This window comes from Dermacentor silvarum, chromosome 1 (assembly GCF_013339745.2).
Source record: "Dermacentor silvarum isolate Dsil-2018 chromosome 1, BIME_Dsil_1.4, whole genome shotgun sequence".
Classification (NCBI taxonomy): Eukaryota; Metazoa; Arthropoda; class Arachnida; order Ixodida; family Ixodidae; genus Dermacentor; species Dermacentor silvarum.
Window position 1 is genome coordinate 30,846,546 of NC_051154.1, and position 20,897 is coordinate 30,867,442.

Genomic DNA, 20,897 nt, shown 5'->3' on the forward strand with positions numbered 1-20,897 from the left:
TTTCATTTGTTTCAGAGCAAAAATAACAGGAAGATAACACATGTACGCGCACCTTAGATTTAGATGTAAAATAAAGCATCCTAATGTCTGGAATGCCTCACTTAAGTGTGATTGAGCACCAGACGAGAGAGAGAGAGAAAATTTCGCTCATTTTCCCGGCATGCATCTGACGTTGCGTTCTTTATTTCTTTTTTCTCGAATCCTTCTGCTGGTATGAGAAAAACCTAGTGCTGGCTTCGTAAGCGACAAAATAATTCGGCATCATTTCTTATCTTTGTTATTACTGGAGAGCAGATATACTATAAAAAAAGAAACATTAATTTAGAAACGTAGAAAAAAAAAGACAAATAGTGCTGTAACTGGGAAGATGTCTTGCAGTTGAAGAGGCTTCCTGAAGTGTGAAATCTCACCTGGACAAACACTTTGAACTGACAAACTTTCACAATCAGCCAGTACACATAAGGGCTTGTCGTCCTCGCTTCGTATACAGGCGATTAATAATAGCAGACATTGAAACTAACGGTATTGTATTGAAAGCCGTGCTGTTGTTAAATGCTGTATTTGTTTAACTGTCCTACGTTTATAGAAAACTGCGCTTTGTCTTATGCGCAATATGCCGAAAATTGAACCGTACTCGAAATATTCTCGATTCCATTGTCGCGAGATGTTTGTTCTGTTTTCTTTTTTTTTGTTGTCCGCTCTGTCGTAAGCACTTCCGTAGAGAAATCTTGGGTGGAAAATAACCCAGTGCAAGTGGCGCCGCGAATATCGCCGCAAACTTTTCATCTCTGCGAGCAGGGCACGCGGTGGTCAGACGTGGCCCGAAGGAGGCTCCAAAGGAAACGAGACGACAAGAATCGGAGGCCGCAAGAGTGGCCGCACGAGCACAGAACAATGGACTAACACGTTCGTGCAGTTGCCGATAAGGCGGTGGGAGAAAGTCGGATGACAATAGGCGCAAGACCGAGCGCTTCTTCGGCCGCCCACTTTTTCTGGAGAGCATCTCGCGGGCCCAGTCACTACGGACGCCAATTCTGGCAGCAACGCTGAGACGCAGTAAGCGAGGAAGAGAGAGAGAGAGAAAAAAAGCAAGACACTTATAATAAACCACAAAGACAAACGCTCCCCCAGGAACACACGTGAGGAAGAAAAGAAACAGAACTGGCGGCGCAAGGAAACAACTTTTTAGGGCCAAGTAAAGCTCCCGAAAAGCCCGAGAGAAATCCCATCGACGAAGACGAAATCGACTGGCCAAGAGGTGCAATTGAAGACGAAAACAAAGCACCCAGAGAGAGAGAGCAATCTTTCGCTCTCGAAGCAAATGGAGCTGAGCTTTCCGTGAAGGAAGCAATAAGTCGGACGGCTGCTTTCCGAGATCGCGTTTTCGCTGTTTCGCGCAGCGCGTGGCGGCAAAGTCCTCGTTTTTTTTTTCCCTCATGTATTTTATCTTCGCAGTTCTGCTATTTTCTCGGAGACACAGAAACACTTCGTGAACTCTTCCCTGAGTTGCGCGTTGTTCTAGAAGAACTGCAGAGTTACGCGAAACAGGCTTGATAGTCGGCAACTGCATTGCGGGCATCCTGCCTGCTCGATTTCCGAGGCTCAGTTTCTGATTAGGGCAGGTTCGCATAAATGCGCCTCTATAAAGCTGCGGCTATTAGTAAGTAACCGGAACCAAGACGAGGTTTGGATTGCAAAAGTCGACGCTTAGTGTGCCTCTGGAGAGATAAATTTTCTCAGATTGGAACAGACTTGACGCGAGACACAATACGTTTGACCTTTTATTTTTTCTTCGTTTACCTGCGTTCTTCGAAAGCTTCTACAATCTTAGTTATATGAGACCCGTTATTTGTTTTCTCCCCCATCGTCCCCCAACAATGGACACGAATTACAGCAAATGATTGAGGACCTTGACCGAGAAATTGTAAGAGTGGGATTGAAGATTAATATGCAGAAAACAAAGATAACGTTAAATAGCCTGGCAAGGAAACAAGAATTCAGGATCGCCAGTCAGCCTCTAGAGTCTGTAAAGGAGTACGTTTATCTAGGTCAATTACAGAAGAATAAAATTGGGTTGGAGTGAATACGGCAGGCATTGCCAAATCGAGACTGGGAGCTTACCATTGTCGTTGAAAAGAAAAGTGCACAATCATTGCATTCTACCGGTGCTAACATATGGGGCAGGAACTGCGAGGTTAACAAAGAAGCTCGAGAACAAGTTAAGGACCGCACAAAGAACGATGGAACGAAAAATGTTAGGCCTAACGTGAAGAGACAGGAAGAGAGCGGTGTGGATGAGATAGCAAACGGGGATAGCCGATATTCTTGTTGACATTAGGCGGAAAAAATGGAGCTGGGTAGGCCATGTAATGCGCAGGACGGATAACTGGTGGACCATTAGAGTTACAGAATGGATACCAAGAGAAGGGAAGCGCAGTCTAGGGCGGCAGCAAACTAGGTGAGGTGATGAAGTTATGAAATTTGCAGGCGCAAGCTGGAATCAGCTAGCGCAAGACAGGGGTAATTGGAGATCACAGGGAGAGGCCTTCGTCCTGCAGTGGACATAAATATAGGCTGATGATGATGACTTGTTTTCTGTATTCACTTGTGAAACTTTGTTGAGGCCGGAAAGTTGAGGCTTATGAGGTCCGGAGGTGAAAGCTCGAATAGTGACCCAAATATGATTATACGGTAATAGAATAATATATATTATTAACGCGGAGTATTTAATGAGATCTGTATTGCGGAAAAATCACGACAGGGAGTATTGTGACTGTTCGTAAGAGTGGTGGACAATTGCGCTGTGTACCATGTTACTCTTGTCACTATCTGCGTGGCGAACTAACTAAAAATTTGAACTAAACACTTAACTGTTCAACGGTAAAGGCGCTGTCAAACACATTATTCTCTTCTATTTTCTATAGCTACGCTCCCGATAGCAATATTCACGAACCAACATTACAAAGTAAACGAGTGAGAAGAAAGGGAACCGAGGGGCCCGATCTTTATTAATCATATCATAAGAAGCCAACAAACCATGACACCAAGGACAACATAGGGGAAATTACTTGTACTTACTAATTGAATTAAAGAAATGATGAATTAATGAAAATGAAAAAGGATGAAAAAACAACTGGCCGAAAGTGGGCAACGAACCCACGTCTTCGCATTACTCGTGCGATGTTCTCACCATTGAGCTACCGCGGCGCCGTTTTCCCATCCACTTTCTGGGGTATTTATGTCTTACAACTAGACTTAAGCCTCGGAGTGTTAGCCAGCGTAAACGAGGGAATACATAGGGACCGAATTCAAAGAAAGACGCTGGACAAGGCACATTTGGAAAGATATATGCATGCGTTTCACCAAACTTATTTACATATTAGCTCACTCGAATTGCTCTAGAGCACGTGGCCTCCTGTATCTACTCACCTGGCTTCAATCGCCCAGACGCCGATGCCTCATCAGCTGTAGTGCCTCCTTTACCAAAATGGCAAAGACCATGTAACTGCGCTATCTGTCAGTGCGACAAACGACAGAAATACAGCTTTGCTTGTGCTGCGGCGTACAAAGACAGTGTCTATCCTTCGCTGCGATATAATGGGCAGTTACCCCTCTGTCTGAAAGGAGTGCCAAGGGACGCTAGCCGCGGCGTGTTGTTCGAGGTTCCCGACTTCGCTGACTAAGTTGCACTTTGTGCAGCTTGGTAGTGTTTGCGTTCTTTGCGGTGATGCTTTTGTGCGCTCTGGCCTTTCTCGTATCTAATTTTTCCACTCAAAAGCGCAGGACAAGTACTCAGTATTTCCTTTCTCATTTTGCGAGCGGCTTTCCGGTTATCCCGTTGGCCATCTCCTTGCAGGACAAGCTGAAGCTATGAGCAGCATGCCTTAAAAACATCGATAATCTTTATGTGAATTTTTCAGTATTGGGATGAATACTGTTTTTTTATGAATGGTTATATAGAATGATGAGGTTATTAGTAACTTTTCCGGCCATCTGAGGGCGTCGGCTGTTATTCTGACTCACAATGCGCATTTCTGAAAGAGCAGACACCCTTGTAGCATCAATGATGTTGAGTTGGAAAGCTCAGTATAAGCTTTTCTTTTTGGAGGTTAACGAAACAAACCTGCAGTTACGTATAGCAGGCGGCAGGTATTTTGAGCCGCGATGCGAAGCTTCTGGCTGTGCGTACGCATGCTTCCGAGCTTTGATTCAGTTCGTGTGTATTCCATCCTCATCTCGTCCCGTTCACACGCACGTGAGCCGTTATGGTCATTCCGCTCATGGCGGTGCTAAAGGGCACTTGACACGTCGTACTGCTACGCCGTGCTCGCTCCTCATATTTCGGTCCTCTTCAGCAGTTTGATCACGATGGAGCAGGCGCAAAGAAGCGCTCGCCGGCCGCCGCACGCCGGAGGCGGCCGCGTGAATCGGAAAGCGTACGTGCACCGAATTGCCCCGGCAGACTCGCAGACACCTGCGTTTGCAGCTGGACATTTACACCCGGCATAGTAGGACGGGTTTTGCTCTTCACGGTAAACATTAGAGCAAGACTGAAGATGTAGAAAAAAGAAGAAGAAAATAGAAAAAAAAAACTGGGGAAAGGTAGCCTTTCACTTATTGCATCTTTTTTCTTTCTTCTCTTTTCTCTCTCTCGTTCAAGCGCTCAGCAAACGAAGGCGAAAGTTTCTGTGGCTTCCGCATGAAAGACCACTTCACGACGGAGGCGACGAGCACGAACAACGGCGCCTTTTCGGCGGATGAGTTCTCTCTTTTTGATGTAGAGGTTTCTCGGACGTGAAGCGCGGTCATAGTTCATTTAGACGACGTCCGGCAATTGCTGAGTCAGGTCCCATCGGCAGACTTTATCAAGCCGAAATTGGTGCCCCGACATATCTGACGCGTTATTTCTGACGCGCAATTATGGTGCTAAATTTTTTGGCGCGCTCATATTTTTATTCCTACATTTTGAAGTGTAAATATATATTTTTTTCTCTCCTTAACGCATGAAAGAATCAACGGGGAGAAACTCAGTCAGTAGAGCTGCACGCACAAGATATATGTTTGTATTGTAGGCGACCAAAATAAAAAATAAAAAAAAACAGAATGACATAAGTTAGGAAGCACACAGAGGCGCGAAGTACAGCTGCACGTTATCACGGTTTCTCCGGTATGGGTTCACAATATACACCACAACGTGTTTGTGGTGTATATTGTGATATTTGTGTATATTTTGTGTATATTTGTGGCGCATGGCTACGACTCACCTCTCCGTTGAGAAAGGCGAGAAGGCAACGGCACATAGCATGCGCATGTCAGTCAAGTAGTTACAGGGCAATTTGCAGTGTCTCCTAGAGGATGCGCGTGTCGATTCATCTAATACCCTAGATTCGCTTTATTTGAATTAAAAAAAAACAATAATATAAAGAAGAAAAAGTATGCGTTATTTCACTGGTAAAGAGATCGAATGTCCAGACTCCTTGTCTGTCATGCCTTCTTCCCACACCACGTTCCACACCAATTCTCCCTCCTCGACGCGTTGTTGTTCGTTCGTGGCTACGCAAGAACGTTACGTGACCCCACGTCCTCATTCCCAGCTTCATTTCACAGTTTCAAATGCGTATGCGTGCGTCAACAAAGCGAGAGTATATGCGCCTACATACTATATGCGTCGTCTATCGATACCGCGAAATTCAAAGCCGGAGGTGGACGATATCGGCCAAGGCGGCCTACCGACATTGCTCTGCGCAGAATGGCGTTTTCCAGCACGCATCTCGCTCCATTCTAGGTGCATGCGCCCCTCATCAGGCGAGGGGCGCATGCACCTGGAATGGAAATGAATAAGAACGAGTGCATCTTGCTGGCTACTCAAGTCGGCCCTATTGGTCGCACAACGCCTGCCTAGAGTAGCCTTTTTCACGCAGCACTGTAATAAACCCACGCACGAACGCGAAAATGTGTGGCAGATGCACAGCGCGAGGCATTGCGCTCAGATGTGCCACAGCAGACAGGCAGTGCCCTTCTGAGTGTCGTGCCTGTTTTGTTTGCCGTTACTCATCCTGTACTGTGCCCTTCACCTTTAATCACCCTTGTTACCAGTCGAGAAGTCCCACCAAAGTGCTAACGCGGAGTTATTACGGTGTTCATAAACGAAGAAAGAAGACCAACAAAAATATAAATAGTGGAATGAAGGAAATGCAGATAGCTTGATACTTAACTCTTACTCCCAAAAAATCTACTTCATTACAGAGGCTGTGATCGAGCGCGAAATGTCATTCTGACCAAAAATTTCCACAGTAAGATTGCACACAAAAAGCTACCTCTGTAATTAAACAAGCTGCAGCACACACATTAAAAAAGAAAGAAAGAAAGAAAAGGCGCGTGCGTCATCACTTTGCACTTTATCTCACGAGAGCACGGGCGCGCGCAAAGCATACAGTGGCAACCAGTGAATACATTCGGGTCCTCTGGCTCCTGACGAGGCACCACGCTTTTCTAATTAATGGCGTGATAACTTTCATTGGATTTGTCGGCGCAGCTAAGCATGCAAGGAGATTTGCATAAAGCCGAACGCACAGGCCACGGTCCTACGTTGCCAGTGCACCGAAAGAAACGGTAAGCAGTCGTTCTCTGTCCGTTTATTAATCGCGATCATACAGCATTAAGCCCGCATAGCGTTGCGGCTTTGTTCCAGCTCTCCGCTGGGAGCGGAGGGAAGAGAGGGTTTAAGGGGGCGTTGTGCGCGGCGGCCGGGCACCGAGAGAACGCGGTGGGGTAATGAGCGCGTTCGGGCGGACAATACTCTAGTGCATGCGCCAACTACAGCAGTGCTTACGAAATATAAGAGAGAGAACGATGCTCTGCCCGTGTCTGGTGGCTCGTGTGTAAGCCGCTTGGGAGCGCACTGTGCAAGTCCCCCCCCCCCCCCCCCCCCCCCCCCCCCCAGTAACCTTCAGAGTGACGGAGAGATTGCACGCTGCAGATGGAATAGATCGTGACGCTGGAGTATACCACGAGAAGCTCCTATAGAAGAAGAGAAAGGTGTACATCATTAACCGTGTTGGAGTGGCATCAGTAGCGTTCGCTTCCTCTTTCTCTCACTCAGCCGCCGCGGAATCCATGCTACGTCCCTCATGCATCGCAGAAAACACGGAGAAAAAAAATTAAAGGGGTGGGAGGAAGCAAAGGGATTGAAAAAGCAAGGGAGAACCGAGAGGTAAGGGAAGAGCGCGGTGTGTTTACGAAAGGCTCCACTGTGTAGTGCTCGCATAAACAAAAGAAGAAAAATAAGAAAGGAGCGCCAGAATATCTTTCCGTGGCCATTCCGACTGCCGCGAGGACGGAAAGCAAGCGTTACGAGGCGGGCGAGGCGTCCTATGCGACGGGCGTAGCGTTCAACGCATGCATATGCGAGGCGGCTCGCTCTCTCTGCCTGAACATCACGCGGCCCAACGCCTGCCGTTCGCGTACGCGAGAAGCGAGAGCCGGCGGTAATGGTGAGTCGAGCGCGAGCCAACGAGCAGCACCAACAGCAGCAGAGGCAACAGCAGCAACGACAGCAAGAGCTTGCCGGCCAGGCATGCGAGAGTAGATGGAAGGGGGGGAAGAAAAAGGCTTTTGCGGAGCCCGCTGAACGTAGTACGTGAATCCCCCGGAGAAATCAATTGGCCGACCGCTTTCCTGCCGCCGCCGCCGCCGGTAACGAGTCCGCTCCGGCGCATACATATTCATTGCAAGCATTGGCCCAAGCCCGAGCGCTCCCAAGGCGGTAGAGGCGCGCGTGGCGACGACCGCGCACGTTCCGACGCTCACCGCTGGAGCGAGAGGAGCCGGGAGCTTTACATACCGGGGCGAGATTGAGCTGTCGTCCCGTAGCTCGCGGCACCATATCTATGCTCACGCTTGCCCGCGTCGCGGTCCAGCCGCGGTGCGTTGAGCATTGCCCAAGGTGAATGCAGAGAGAGAAGCAGGTATATGGGGGTGCGACAGCGCGCAAAAGGAAACAAGGGATCGTCGCCGTTTCGGCTCCTCCAAACGCCGATTCAATGCCGGCCTTCTTGGGTGAGAGGCGGAACGAGACGGTACCTGAATGCCGGATTATTCGAGGGTGTTTGCGCGCTTGGTTGTGTTCCCGGGCTATAACGGCTAGCAGTATAGCGCACCCAGGATCTCTGCCAGAGGGGGTTAAATTTTTGTGTGTGTGTGGGGGGGACAAGCACTTTGCATAATATGCAATTTCCTTGCTTTAGCCAGAGGAATCCAACAGCAAATAAAATGCCTAATAATTATAATGACACCAAGGATGATGACGATGTTTATTTCTTCAGCGTTTTACTGAAAGTAATTTAAGAGTGAATGAATAAATACGAGACAGTGACAGAGTGTTTTTGTTAAGCAGGAAAATTCGACCTCAGGCCACCTCCTGAATTGATTGAAATGACAATGTGAACAGAGCGCTGAAGGTACACGTTAGACAGGTGGGGCTGAGCGCGTGGGGGAGGGATTAACTCGCCTAAGGGGGGGGGGGGGTTACAACACCCGAACATCCCCCCCCCCCCCCCTCGCTTCGCCACTGACGGCTAACGTTAAACTTCCGTCTTTGATTTTGTCTTCTACGTGCAACGGAAATAAATCGCAGCATAGAATTTTCGCGCGACGTCCCATTCTGTGTCCATTCTATCGCAGAGTAATATGGCCGCCTATAGCCGGAGATAAACAAGATATCTAATCCGACGAAGTGGGCAGGAATTGGGTACATGCGAGACTAGTTCCCAAAACTGCCACAACGGCGGGTGGCCCCACCGTAACTGAAGGGAGAAGAACGAAAAAAAAAAAAGCTCGTGGACAAAGTTAGGTACCGGTACTGACTCGTGGTTCTACCTATTAGAGATCAACTGGAACATTCTGGTGAAATACCAGGAGCGTGTCCACAACGCGCGCAGGTTTTCAGGACATTTGAATATTTTATAACACAGCCTATGATACTGCTGCGTTGTAAAATATTCAAATGTCCTGAAAATCTGTGCGCTTTGCGGCACGTAACTGGTATTTCACCACACTGTTCCAGTTGATCTCTAATATGTAGAACCACGAGTCAGTTCTGGTACCTAACTTTGTCCACGAGCTTTTTTTTTTTCTGTTCTCCATTCATGTGACGGTGGGGCGCGCGGCCGCCACCGAGAGATGGTGCGACGTGTACCTGTCCCGAACTCCTGGGGATAGAGCCCTTTTACTTCTTTCTGCCTGCCAGTATAATTAGCTTGACCATAAAAGACGGGAAAGGCCACATGAAGTATGTTCGTATTTTTTTCACGCACATGAGTGAGACCGCTTAGTTCGATTTTTGTTTTGCATAAACTTATGCCCTTTCCCTCTTAAAAGAAAATAAAGAAAGAAAGTAGCATTAAACAGTGTGATAATGGCAGACAAATTACCTTATTTGACGACGCGACAGAGGCGATGGGAAATGGCTCCAACGCAACAGCCCCCCCGCCCCCCCCCCCTTTTTTTTTACCTTATTATTTAAAATCAGAACTTTAGAGAGAGAGAGATAAATGAAAAAAAAACTGTTTGGCTTTGTCGCACGCTCAATGGATCCATTAAATGCTAATTCCTGCCTTTAGAGTAGCCTCATCACTGGCTGGCGCGATACCCGCTGCGGATAAAGAAGAAACACCGCAACAAGTAGGAGGAGAGGAAGCTTTACGCATTGCTTTCGTGCCTTGCACCGTGTCACACACAGCCGCCCCTCCACCGCAGCATATGAAGCATTCCTTTCTTTCCTATAGGCTGTTCTTGCAACTGCGCAAAGGCGCGCAATCGCGTGTGCACACTTTTTTTATACAGCAAGTACAATAATAAAAGGACGTCTTTATGGCATGCCTTTAGCAGATGCCTCGTATTAAATGATAGGTGTCTGTCTGAACGACTCACTGTTATTCGTTCTAACAAACCATGAATTCAGTGGATGAAAACTTGAGGCGCTGACTGTTTCTTCTTGATGTAGAATTGATAGATGATGCAAAAGTTTGCGAGAACAATGCAAAAGTTACTTGGACAGTGCTCACTGAGTTATCTGCAGCAAAAGGCGAACACAGTATTAAAATACGTTTTCCTTGTTAGATGCTAATGTCTGTTAGAGCTATTGTTGTTAGATTAGCGCCTCTAATAAGTGCTTCCGTACACCTATGCATGATGCGACGCACTTATGCTTTTAACTGTGGACTGACCTTGAACTGAGGGGCGTGTTCGGACCTTACCATCCATTGTTAGCACGTGTAAAGCTCTTGCACCAACGGCACAGACTAGGAAGTGTGCTCGTATAGAGCATTTCGGTAGCGGCGCGGACAGAATTTAGATGTCGAGTCAACTCTTCCGTTGCGGTATCGTTATCTTGATAGCGATTATTTTCATTCTAACTTTTTATTTATTTATTTACTATTTTTTCTATTGTCATTAAATTACTCCTTTATTTCATGCTGTAGAACATACAGACATTGAGTAGCCGAGGTATACTCTCTACGTCACACTCTGCACAGAAAATTATTATTATTTATTATTATTTGATTTGAAAACATATACACAGGAAAGAGAAAGCAAGGAGCAAGGCTAGCAACTGCCAGCAGAAGGGGCACAACGCCTGCCTACTCTTCAGAAAGGAGGAGACAAATATAGAAGATAGGAAGGAGGGGAGGAAGGAGGAAAGAAAGAGCGAGATGACAAATCTCAAAGAATAAAGTACAACATACAGTAGGGCCTGCAGGTCAAGCTACTAAAGAATGTAAAATAAAAGTATTAGTCGCTGGGTTACAAACGTGCCCCTAGCAACTAATATTATGTCTAACAGAACAACACACAACGAGAGGCCTTCAGCATGCTAATCCAGATGGTTAAGAATGACTGGATGTTGGGCTAGTTACTCTTGTAATTCTATCCGGGGCAAGTCTGTGCAAGAAAAAAAAAACAAATAAACAAACGAAACAGGTGTGAACGACGACGTTGTGTGAATATAGCTTCAGTCGCAGCGCGCAGGTCGACATTTATTTTATCTACCAAGTACTAACATAACTAGCCGATAACCAATGCTATACCACGTGCTGTACCGGGCCTGATCAACGCCATTTCCATAGCACTAGGCGTTTCCGCTCAGCGCCGCGAGATTAAATAGTTCATTGACCGACAGGCTACACGATGAAACGGGGGCATGCACCGAGAAGGGGCGCTTATCGCGTACGTGATTTTGTTACGCCAGGCTTGGCAATGAAAAAGTCCGTCGACTTACGTGACGCCGCTGCTCTAAGTGTTCATGCCTCGCGATTATCTAGCAGCTGCTGGCTCAACTGAGCACGTTCGCTATGGACAACGCAGATGTATATTGGGATGAAAGCAAATACGCAACTGTGCTGGCCGGAGGAGTTGCAGTGCCGCGTGTCCGCACGCAGTGGGCAATTACTTCCCCTTATATCGCAAATCTTCAGCAAGATAACCGCTGCCAAAATGAAACAAGCTACTAGCCGAAGCCTGACAAACATCCAGTATGGCTGGGCCCGGCCCAGTCCAGAGTGGCAACCCCGAATCATCGTGTTGCACCAACGAAGCGCGAGGGTGACGGCCACAGAGAGAATGGTCCTCACGCGAACATAAAAGGGGCCGCGACGGACAGTTAAAGGTTCGGCCCTGCCCCGACCAAATCCCGCGTGCATGCCGGCTCCGGGAAATCGGGCAGAAGCCTCACCAGCGGCTGGCGCAAATGCTCGGGTCGCGACTGTGCCCGCTACAGCTGTTAACGACGCCATAAAAACGGCCGTCCACGACTTTGCAAGGCTTCTCGATCTCATACCGGGAGGACAGCAGGCCTCTGGCGCACGCAAACGCGCGTGCCAAGAGAATGGCACGGGGCTGGACAGAAACACGTAGAGCGGAGTTGTCAATGACAGTTGTGCTGCTGTGTGTAGACGGCGAGGGAAGTGTGCGCGTGCCGGACGGCGTGAGGAAGGCTGTCGTGATAAAGTAGCGGTTGGCCGACTGTTGTGTTGGTTACTTGTTTTCTTTCCTTTTGTTTTCAATTTAAGCCGCAGCACTCAGCGAAATATTTTCTAAACCACATTCCTTTCTTTAAAAGGAAACTGCGAACCGCGAGGCATTGTGCGATGAGCTCTGACGGCATACAAGAGGCAATAGGAGGACGCGAAGAGGCGCCATGCAGGAGAATGTGGCACGAGTAATGGCAGCGCGCGCCATTACAACGACAATGTGAAGCCCGTACCGCAGGCTGCATTGCCCATTAAAAAAAAGAATAGCGCACAATCTGACTATGTTGTTGTCAAGGAGGGCGTGCTTTCGTTTCGTGTGTGTCTTCCCAGAGGCAGCCAGAAAGAGCACAATGACAGAGAAACATCTGTTACTTATCCTTAACCTTAAAATGTGCGCATGATGTCCACTCTTTACATATCGCTGCTGACAATGCGCTTTAGGAAGTTGATTGCTTGGTTCTTTGACAAAATGAGATCGATAACGTGATCTGAATGTTGCTGTCAGCGTGTACCCATATGACGGATGCAGTACAACATGAAAAATTTATTCAGTGCTTGCTCTTATAGCTCCATTGTGAACACTGCAAGAGGCCAAGGCTATCGCGACGCCAAGTACACGATTCAGCAGCAAGGCTGCGATAGTAAGCTTCGCGTCACTTTTTCCGAATTTTTGTTATCCTGACCTTCAAGTCCTTACCCCCGGAGTTGCTCTAGAATTCGACTACGAGACTCGACTGTCGTCTGTAGTGTTCCTGTTCTGTCTGCGTTGTGCATTCTCTTTTTTTCCCTTCTTTCTTTTCTCTTCAAGTAGGTGGGCGTCGCGCCCTTTTCAGGATACAGTTGATAGCCTGCTTCCATTTCTGTGTTATGCTGTGTTTCTAAAAAAAAAAAAATACGCTGAATTTGACGTTGTCTTGTCGGGAACTCGCCACACAACAAACGTTCTTGGGAATTTTCCACAAATGCCATTGGTGCATCTCTGACGCGCACACAAGTGTTATGTGCATCTCTTTCAATCGTCAAGCACTGAAAGTGACTTAAACCACAGTGAGGGACGTGCTTGTAAATTAAAGGTCATATCCAAGAAAAGCGTTAGGACATAAAAATGTTACCAGACGAGGATTCTTAATACCCATGCAAACTTCGAGTGCTTTTACAATGGCCGCAGAATCTTTTTAGTAGTTCAAAATGACTTTCTGCAAGACTCGGTACAGTGAAGCACGTGATGACGACTTCAAATCAAATCAAATCAGTTTATTATTATTATTACATCGTATGTTAATGACAGCATATAAAATATACAGACGAGGGTCCCAAAGTACAAGACTGCGCTGATGAGCGTAGAAAGCTACGCGAGTAAATGTGTAGGAAGTTTATCAGGAATTCTGCCTAAAAAAATAAATAAATAAATAAAGAAATAAATAAAGAAAGAAAGAAAGAAAGAAAACCAGCATCTTGTTTCACGAGAAAACAAAATGCAGCCGTAGCTCAGTTGTACGCGCAGCACGCATAGGCCAAATTAATCACATGTTATTTAATGTAAATGAAGCATTGCTTAAACGCTGACACCTGTTTCCATTGAGCTTTCATCAAGTGAAGCTTTTACGACATCTTGTCACGCTGTCCTGTCAGATGGGCAAGAGAGAGAGATAGACGCAGACATTTTTCATGATTGAAAAGCGCACAAGTAAAAGTTTCTCTATTAATTCGCGATGCATTTCATTAAGTTTGGCTTTCACATTCAATTACTGCGCAAATTCAAGGCATACCGTACAAGAAGACTTCTTGATTCTCTTTTCTTGTGTTGTGTTCCTTTCTGGCATTCGCGCAATAATTTGATCTGATCAAGACGTTCTACCTAAGATCAGTCTTATTTCGTTCCAAGCAAGTCACTGCGAATGCTTGTATCGCTGACAGAATTAAACAGATGAACAAATAGAAAAAGAAAAACAAGGAACTGAACCTGACAACACGATGTTACCCTTCACGTTCTCGAGTGCGACGCTCAATTCCATCAGCTACATGCATCCTAGCTCAGTGTTACACCACCTAGGCCTTGTTTTTTTTTTTTTTTCTAAACGGGAGGAGAGAAAGAGAGCGGCGAAATTCGCAGTAGGCTGCGGCTTTTTCCAGATACCAGTATCATGATTACTGCCTAGCATTGCACCCGTGCGCCTAACCAAACACTCAGGCTCTTCTTGGCCCCCTACCCCGTCTTTGTGCGCTCTTGTTAGTTTAGACGGTTTAGAGCCCGTCTTGAATTCGTGAGGTAGCGGGCTCCATTCTGGCGGCGCAGAATGCACATTTCGATTATTTTCAAAACAGCAACACACCCGATGTGCCTTGCGGCTTCGCTTTGGAACATTGACACACACGCGCTATGCGTTGCGTAGCCGGTGCAGTCGGCCTTAGCAGCCAAGAAAAATATACAAATACCGTCGCTACTACTCGTTTGGCATGTCGGCAACCAAGAGCTGCAATTATCGAAAGTGTACGCGAGGGAATTCACTTCGTCGTTCCAGGCATCGGTCGCTTATGGAAAGCGGACTAATGGTTTCTTCCTGCGCAGTGCAGGCTTACGTTGTAAATGAGTATTTTGTGGAACGAGCATTCCCAGAACCACCTCTGATCTTCTCTCCGGGTTCATTCTTTTACCGTGGTGTTGGAAGCAAAAGAGAATTTGGTGGTTCGCGCAAAAAAAAAAAAAGGTTCATTTCATGTCCTATTCACGCGATTTATTTTTTTCTGTCGCGAATACTTGCCTTGGCACACGCTGAAGTATTCAAACGCACAAAGTTGTTGAGACACCTTTCACGGTCACGCGCATACCGCTCTATTTTCACACAAGCTTAGAGAAGGTGCTTTATCAAGCTTTAAATGTCGTCGTCCTAGTCTTTGAAGGCAAGTATTTTCACTCGCGCGCGAATATTGTTCGCATTTAAGCCTGGTTCGGGTTTACACCATGGAGTCTTTTATGGCACGCAGCTTACGCCGATTGCTTTACACCAAAGGCAGGGTAAAGCGAGCCCAGTTGTCGGGATTCCTTTCCTGATTGTACCTTCCCCCATCAAGGCAAGGAAGATGAGTCTACCGTTACCGCCTGCAGTATAATATGCATGGATTCATGCCCGTATAGTGCGCAATGCAGAAATCCTCGCTACAAATTCAGGCAATCTGTTTCCCGACATTGGCGATGGAAGATGGCTTTGCGGGAAGCTTACCTCGACCTCGTTCCCAGCACAAATAGAGTAGGATGCAGCAACTGCATGTGGCGCTAAAGTTTGTATAAGAATCGTTAAAGTGGGCTTCTGAGTGCGAGTCAATTTCAGACATTCCTAACGGTCTGGCTGATTTTTTTTTTCAAGTTAGGCACACGCGCTGTTTTTTTTTTTTTGCAAACTTCGATGATGGAGTGAGCTTTCTTCAGTACAATTTTCACTACTTAGAGTTGTGTAAACAGGTTAAAAAAAAATACGCCGCATCCAACGTCCTTGCTGGAGCTTTCTTGAAATCCCTCAATTAAGATATATTGAAAGTGACACAAGATGCTTGTCAATTATGCAGATTCAACGCACATGTTGGATTGTACGTGAGGCGAAACATTCGTTCAGCGGTTAATTAAATGCTATATAACAGAATTCGATGCGTACAACCTTATTCATTTTGTTGCAATGCAATATGTAATCTAATGTGATGTTTATTTTGCTGCACCACACAGGTCCCAAGTTTAATGTTATGTAATGCTGATGTTTATGGCACTCGACCGTTCACAAGCTATTCTGAAATGCAAACAGCAGTTCATGCGGATGCACATTGTGAGACGCCGATGCAGAAGTGTCATGAGGATGGGGATGTACGTTTGATGTTTGTAGAGGGAAGAACGGTGAGAAGAGGAATAAATGCGAGTAGCGAAAGCATAATGGGGATAGGGAAAGCATAATGCGTGAGCATTAAAAAAAAAAAAACTGCACACACATGCACTCGGCATTAGCTAATTGAAGATATACGTGTTAATTACCTTTATGCAGCAACCTAAACTATGTGCGGCACTTCCCGCGATTGCGTAAGAAAAAAAAAAAAAAAAACAGGGGGACACGCAAAAAACATGTCTTCTTGCTGAACCGCTGCGAATATCCAGTCGAACAAAATCAACGCCATCTGCTTAGAAGTTGTAGTAGATCACGTGGTGTAAGACGATCCCACAACACGCTGATAACTACAACCGGCACTGTCAGTCTGACGCATTATTCCGGGTCCGCTTGTCACAGGGCTACTGAACAAAACACGCGGCAAATAGTTTTTCCTTTTTTTTTCGGACTGACTTTGTTTCTTCTCCACTCGTTTCTCAAAAGGGTATTATTATTATTATTATTATTATTATTATTATTATTATTATTATTATTATTATTATTATTATTATTATTATTATTATTATTATTATTATTTGATTTGAAAACACATAGACAAGAAAGGGAAAGCGAGGAGCAAGGCTGGCAACTGCCACTGGAAGGGGCACAACGCCTGCCTACTCTTCAGAAAGGAGGAGACAAAAATAGAAATGGATGGGTATAGCAAAGCAATCGGCAAGCAATCGGCTATTATGTTACACTGGAAAACGTTCTTGGTCGCTGCTAGCGAACCTTACTGAAAAACATCGTCATGGACGCCATGACTGACCAACCTCGCCCTCCCCCAGCGTAGGGTAGCCAACCGGACTCTTGACTGGTTAACATCCCTGCATTGCTTTTATCTTCTCTCTCTCTCGCGCGTGCGCGCTTATCTAAGAATGAAGATAAAAATAAATAAATAGGGAGCCCCACCGCTAAGCTTAATTTCAGCTAGAGCAAGTGCTGGTTGGGAAGCCAGCGCAAGAAGTCTGAGCCGAACCAATCTCATCGCCTGTGCATTGCGTGACGCGTTGCATCCAGAGAAAAGGCGAGTTTACAACAAGAACAAGGCGCGCGAACAGGCGACACGCCGATACCTGACAAGTCCGCACATCAGCGACGCAGTTTTAGTTCAGGTCGCACGCTCTGTGGGGCCATACGAGTGTTTCCGGTGTCGCTGGGTGGCACTCGTCGTCGTCATCGACGAGGAGTAAGGGCGGAGGAGGGCTTTCTCGCGGGCCGCCGTGTTTCAGTCTAGTTTTGGAATAACTTGGCGAAGACCAAGAAACGGGGCGGGGAGCGACGCTGCCTGGAAAATTCAGCGCACGAAGCGCGCGTGGCACGCTCGAACGGCTACGCGACGGCGCTGTGATGCCGCGGGGCGCCTGCGGAACCTGCTGAATATTTGATGCGGCCGCGAAGACCGCGCGCGGCTCGGAAACGTGTTCCGCGTGGCCACCGGCGCCTTCTAAATCAGGGCGATCGTGCCGCCGAAGGCAGCGCGGATAACACTGCCAAGCTTTCCCGCGCGTGGCAAGCGACGCCGCCTTCTCTTGTTTGATCCATCATCCCGAACTGAGAACTCACCTACCGAGAGGGATACGCTCCAGTGAACGGATTAATCGGCCGAGCAGATCAGCGCGAGCCCGAGACTGATGCCGGGACCAGCCGGGCGCGGTGCAGCTGTCCGAAGCAACGCCAATGGGCAGGAGTACACGAAAACGCGAAGCCACCAGACACAGGACGCGCTGAATTCGTTCGTGAGAAACTTTAGTTTTTTGTTGGCCTCATTTTTCTTTTGTAATTATGATTCAATGTTTGGGCCATTTTACCCTTTCATATCAAGGCAAGCTCTTGAGACAGCTGCTCGGGACAGGCGCCTTTCTTATATGCTGCCTGACTCACCGGCAACCGCGTTAGACGGAGAGTATAGCAGCCGCAAATAGGAAGGCGCAAAGCCACGGCTTTCTTTCGACAGGCCTCAAGCGATGCTAGGGCATCGTTTATTAGTTCATTTCTTGGCGCTTCGACATCATGAAAGAAGAATGAAGGAAATACTCGAAACGCGCAGAGTAAACGATGCCGAAAGTGGGCAACATGCAGCTCAAAGCTTCAAGAATAATGGAGTTGCTGACCTTCTGGTTTTAACCGAGAAAAGACGGAACGCATCAGCCTCTGAAAAAGCGACATCGTTCATAGCAAGAACCGCGAGCTTGTGGACCTCTTTGACCCAAGCGCCTATTCGGCTCCTTTCCCCAAAACGCTACGCCGTATTTCGGGCCGCCGTGCATGAACAGAAATAAAGAAAATAAAGATCAATAAACTGACATAATGCGTGCATTCAACTGTGCGCCAGTGTATAGCGTAGAGTAGCGAACCGGACGCTCGTCTGGTTGACTTTCCTACCTTTCCTCTTCGTGCATAATTCTCTCGCTCTGAAGATTCGAGCACCGTACCTTTAACCACCACCACTTTCTCCTTATGTCGCCTGAACTGTCAACAGGCTTCGTGTACGCCATTCTGTTACCCGTTCTACAGATGGGAGGGCCCGCATAAGAAAGGCGCAAAGAGGTGTCCATACTTGCTTCAAAGTTAAATTGAATTGTCGGGTTTAACATCTCGAAATCGCACACCGGGTTATGAAGGACGCCGCAGCGAAGAACTACGGTATAAGAACTACAGTATAGCTCAGGCGTACCATAAAAAGTGTGATATCGTATGTGTATTAGGCTCCGCCATTTAAGAAGATAAATATTCATTTTATATGCTCCAGGAATTATGGGCCTTTTAAACCCTTGCTCCAATTTTTTTCGTCGATAATAGCCGCCTTTCATGTTCACACAGCAACATAAACACCGACTTTTCGAATGAAATAACCCTCAACAAATACTTCTTTCTAAAAATAAATGCCGCAAAATAAGATGCCCATGAGCTCCTTGCTCAATTTAGGGACGTGGAAAATTTTTTTTCTAGCCGACATATTTGTCTTCTCCCAAATCAGGCTCAAGTACAATCCGAGGTAGTGAATGGGCAATAACGAAGGCGGCGGGAAGAGTAAGAGCCAGTATATTCAGGGTAAAGGCCTCGTTTAATCAAACGCCTCGGTCTACTCGACCATGTGGAGGTGCGTTTTTCATGAGGATCAAAGTACGCAACAGGAAGGACTATGCGACAACTTAGATTTTTTCTTAGTTTTTTGTCAACAGCTGTGGCTTAGAAATGTAATACGGGGCGAAAAGAAGGACCTCGCGTGACATTGAGGAATGGAGGCGACCTGCGTGCACCGACCTACATGATCACGCCTTCGCTCAGAAAAAGAAAGAAAGAAAGAAAGAAAGAAAGAAAGAAAGAAAGAAAGAAAGAAAGAAAGAAAGAAAGAAAGAAAGAAAGAAAGAAAGAAAGAAAGAAAGAAAGAAATCTGCCTGAAACCTTTTTCCGAAGGGATTTGCGCGCGAGTGGTGGTAGCCTGGCAGAGACTTCTCGCCTCGCTCGCACGTGAGCTCTTTCGCCGCCGCAAACGGGACCTAATCTACATGAAATAGTCCAGCTGCCAGCCCAGAGCGCGCATAAAGGCAATTACGCGAACCCTTTTCATCACCTATACGGCAGCGGCAAATGGCGACCGCGGAACGGGGAGGGGGCATCGGCTACGCGCCATAAATCGTCGCCGGTGTCGCGGAGCGCGACGATGCGGGAAATCTGACGCGGTCGCGGCGCTCTCCGCGTGCCTCAGGCACGAGCGTACGGCGCGTGCTGACGCATGAATATGCGCGAAGCTCTGAGAGGGCCCAGTTCTGCGGAGTGCGTGAAAATATCCTTTCGGGAACGGGCCCGCCCGCGCAAGCGCGCTCCTTCGCAGATTCCATGGGCCGCAGCCGTCGCATAAGCGCCCATTCGCAGACCAAAATGAGCGGCCCAGCCACACGGAATGCTACGGCGCTTCCGCATTGCGCGCTCAACGCTGTGTGCCGAGCGCTGCCAAGCACTACTTGATGGGCGCAAGTTTTATATCATCCTTGGAAGAAGGAATGGCACCCTCGGTGGACCCGGAGGAAAGCATTCGTTTGCGACGATGTAATGAATCCCGGCACCTTCTTTCCTTCATTATTTTTTGCTCCCCTGCTTGGCATGGGGAGAGCACGCTATGTTCCCAGGTAAAGGGAGCCTATAGGCACTACTTTTTTTAAGCGTCAAATCACGTGGTCCTGTTTTTAATTCATTTGTGCATGGGCCTAAGTAGGACCTCCAGAATGTGAAAATAAATAAATAACAAAATATCTTCAGCTTCTACGAAAAAAGAATAAACAACAGCAAAAAAAAAAAAAAAAATAAATAAATAAACAAGATCCGCGCAGTGCCGTGCACGGCTAGAACGCAGTGGTTTCGACGGGTCGAGCAAGGAGAGCAAAGGAACTACCTTGAAATAATGACACGACTTCTAACTTGTATAGAATTCAAATTTAAGGAGCCACGTGAAAACACAGATAAGTTCAAGGATTGCAAAGGTACCAGTGCGCGGTTCTTGGCGTCAACGTACGCATTCATCGTTTCCAAAAGAAAAAAAAAAAAATATATATATATATATATATGAGATGCGAAAGGCAGGGAGGTTAACCGGAAGGTAGATATCCAGTTTGCTACCCTGCACTGGGGAAGGGGTAAGGGGAGACAGAAAGATAAATAATCATCCGGCACAGCTTCTGTGCTGTTTATTTCAATCCTGAACGTAAATAAAATACATGCCTCCTTTTATTTTTCTCAGTTTGAGTGCGTTCAGACAGTTCAAGCATTCCAGTGTGCTAACAAAGAAGCGGCCCAGTATTCTACGGTTATGTCGTTCGTATACAATTCTCCGAGTTCGTCAGCATTTAGACAGAATGACTCCTTTGGACAGTCTCTCGACGTCACCAGTGCTTCTGGCCCTTGAGTGTGACCTGAACACTCGACGCAAAGAAGGCTGACTCCACCCTCATTAGTTATA

At 47.0% G+C, this 20,897-nt stretch overlaps 1 protein-coding gene across 1 annotated transcript in view; it reads right to left on the bottom strand.

Moving 5' to 3' along the window:
* Positions 1-20,897, bottom strand: part of LOC119459217 (complexin-like) — a 160,804-nt gene that overhangs the window by 67,750 nt on the left and 72,157 nt on the right.